This window comes from Lygodium microphyllum, chromosome 16, assembly GCF_053477565.2.
Source record: "Lygodium microphyllum isolate KBCC chromosome 16, Lygodium_microphyllum_v1.1.10, whole genome shotgun sequence".
NCBI classification, from domain to species: Eukaryota; Viridiplantae; Streptophyta; class Polypodiopsida; order Schizaeales; family Lygodiaceae; genus Lygodium; species Lygodium microphyllum.
In genome coordinates this window covers 147,295,565-147,298,876 of record NC_141150.1, presented here as the reverse complement: position 1 = coordinate 147,298,876, position 3,312 = coordinate 147,295,565, and positions in this window count along the sequence as shown.

The window sequence follows — 3,312 nt, the reverse complement described above, 5'->3', positions numbered from 1 at the left end:
TGTCTACCCGCTAGGTGCCATGCTCACTGACTCTATTTACAACTGTGAAACATGGACTTTTCATACTTGTTGCATTCCACCCACTGACTCAATTTACAACTGTGGAGTAGAATGGGACTTATGCAAAATCGTGAAAGAGACTTTATTGGGCACATCAACCCATCCACCTGCTGACCAAATTTACAAGCACAGAATGGAGGGTAACCCAGTCGAAGACACGTTGTGCTCCATGCTCCAACTCGGGTCAGGCAGCTTGAGTGCGCCGAACTGCCTGTGGACTACGGGCTCAACACGCAGCTTTCACTCTGAATGCCAAGCCCGAAAAGCAAGGGTCCAGGCAACGACACCTTGCAGTAAAGAGCCCTCCTTGGCCACATCTTGAAATTCAGTGCCGATGAAGAGAGTGTAAGAGGTGCGTTTTGCCTTGAACGCACCTCCCCTTGAAAAAAGCTGGACCTTCATCGTCCGAATCTTCGATGCCGCACGCTCTCTAGCTTGTCTTGGAATCTGTCTTGAAGCTCTTTTTAAAGAAGACCACCCGACCTGTTGGGATGCAACATGCCGTTTGGCCCTCCGCGCGAGATCCATCTCTCCCGCGTCTAAAATTCTTCCCCGCATTGTGGCCCATCCCTTGGAATAATCTTGAGGCTTGAAGTAGGTTCGGGGAAGTCTTCTTTTGGACTGCATTGCGAGGGGAGCGCAGAGGTTGTCTGGAATCGTCCCCCACATTGCAGCATACACCTTAAAATTGGTTTCTTTAAGCTCGAAGTAGATCTAGGGAAGTCCTCCGTTGGACTGAGGTGCATGAGGAGCACGTGTGGCAGGAGCGAGCCGCGCGACATGCCTGGAAGCTGCATGCCGGTTAGCCTGCCGCGTGAGATCCAAGTCTCCCGCATCAACTGCCCCCGCCTTCGTTGATGCGCGCCCCGGTAGAAGGATGAGACGAGAGCATTGACCCTGGTTGGACTGGATAGGTGGAGCACCTGGCCAGCTCGTGACGACTTGATGGGTCGCATCAAACCGCCGCGCCTGGAGAGTGAGGGCCATTTCCCTCGCCGCAATTACCTTCGGGCCTTTGTTGCCCAGATCCGTCTGTTTCATGTGCAAGAAAAGAAAGCAGGCTCTAGATCCATCCGTACATGCCACGCCTCCTTGAGCTTTCAGGCCCCTGCTGGCCACATTGAGTGCGATGAGGTACATGACAGCTTGCAGCCTATTCATGGCGTGCAGGAGGGCTATGTCCCCCGCCGTAGTCGCATTGAACTGGCCCTGCATGGCCTGATTAGACAAGGAGATTTCCATTTCCTCAAGCAACTTTCGGTGAGGGGGCACCACACCTCGCTTTGCTTCAGAAAAGGGCCTGTGCATGCCCGGATCTATCTTGTCAGCGCGAACGAGAGCCAAGCCTTCACGCCTCGCCCTCTCCTTCGTTTCTTGCTCCCTGGTGAGCCGGATCTGCATGGAACTCATTGGAGTGTGAAGCCTCCACGCTTCCCCCTTGGTTCCATCTCGCGGTCTTTCGGCCACTCTGACTTCACCAAGACGGTCGCATCCCTTTGGCCCAGAGACCTGAATGGACTTGATTGCGCACGTGGGTTTCCTTGACTCATGCGCCTCCCTGAAACTCACCTTCATGTTGAGCGCGGGTTCGATGTCGTTCCCTGACTCAACCACTTGGGTTCGCCTCCTGAAAGCCCACTCGACAAGGTTGGACCGCACTCGGAGTTCCCCAGCACTCCCAATCTCGATGCCGCGTGAGGGTCTGTTACCCTCGGAATTGGCCTTTGCTCCCCGCTTGCTGGATGAGGGCTTTGCACCCTCGGAATCAGCCATTGGCGCACAAGTTAACTTAGGGGGCATTGGATTTGACACAAGGGTCTCCTCCTTTGCCCCACCAATGGACGAGTAGTTCACCGGTTTCCAAATTTTCCTTCTTTTCCTCTCCTTCACTCCACTTCCTTCCGCTCCAACACGCTTCCTCTCCTTGTCCACACTACTCCTCTCTTCTCCACCTCTCCTTTTCCTCTCCTTCTTCACCCAACGTGCAGCCATTCGTTTACCCTCCCGGCGCAAGGAGCCTTCCTCAACACACAAGGCCGTTCTTTTACCCTCGCGGCTAACGAGCTCCTTCTCATCCTCCTCAACACACCCGGCCATTCGTTTACCCTCGCGGCTCACGAGCTCCTCTCCATCCTCCTCAGCACACCCGGCCATTTGTTTACCCTCGCGGCTCACGAGCTCCTCATCACACACCTCAACATACCTGGCCATTCTTTTATACTCGCGGCTAACGAGTTCTTCACAAGGGTTGCCCGTTCGTTTATTCTCCCGGTGCAAGGAGTCTTCCCCATCCACAAGCTTCCACTTTTCATCCACCACCGGACCAACACCAGGCACCAGTTCATTTATACTCGCTGGGCTAGACGAGTCTTCCTTCATCTCAACACTCCTCTTCACATCCATGTCACTCTTCATCTCTGCATCCACAGCAAACCAAGAGGTTGGCACCAGTTCATTTATACTCGCTGGGCTAGACGAGTCTTCCTTCTTCTCACCATTGGTTTTCTCTTTAGCACATTTCCTCATCTTCGTATCCTCTTCCACCAAAACACAAGGTACCAGTTCTTTTATACTCGCTGGCCCCGACGAGTCCTCCTTACCCTTCCCTACTCCTACGCACATTCCGCATCCTCTTTATCTATTTTATCACCATACTTTACCTCCCTATCAATGCTTAGCAGAGTACAAGGCACCAGTTCATTTATACTCGCTGGGCTAGACGAGTCTTCCTTCTCCTCCTCTTCTCCAACACAACTCAAAAATAGTGAAATACAAGGCTCCAGTTCATTTATACTCGCTGGGCCAAACGAGTCTTCCCTCTTCTCCCCTACTCCGACACCCTTCAAAACATCCCCTTTCTTCATCTTTATATCCGCACTAGGTAGCATACAAGGCACCAGTTCATTTATACTCGCTGGGCTAGACGAGTCTTCCTTCTCCTCTCCTACTCCTGCATACCTCAAAACATCACCCTTCAACTCCTTTCTAATACAACCCTCCAAAACTTCCTTATCTCCTATCTCAACACACCTCGCCTCATTACTACTCCTCATCTCAACCTTTGTACATGGTAAAATACAGGGCACCAGTTCGTTTATGCTCGCTAGGCTAGACGAGCCTTCCTTCCCTTCCTCCCCTCCAACACACCTCAACTCAATGCGCTTTTGCGCTCTTTCTGCACACAACCCTTCCTTCTCCTTCATTCTTTCCATCCTCCTCTTCTCTTCCCCACGCTTCAGCTCAGCCTCCGCT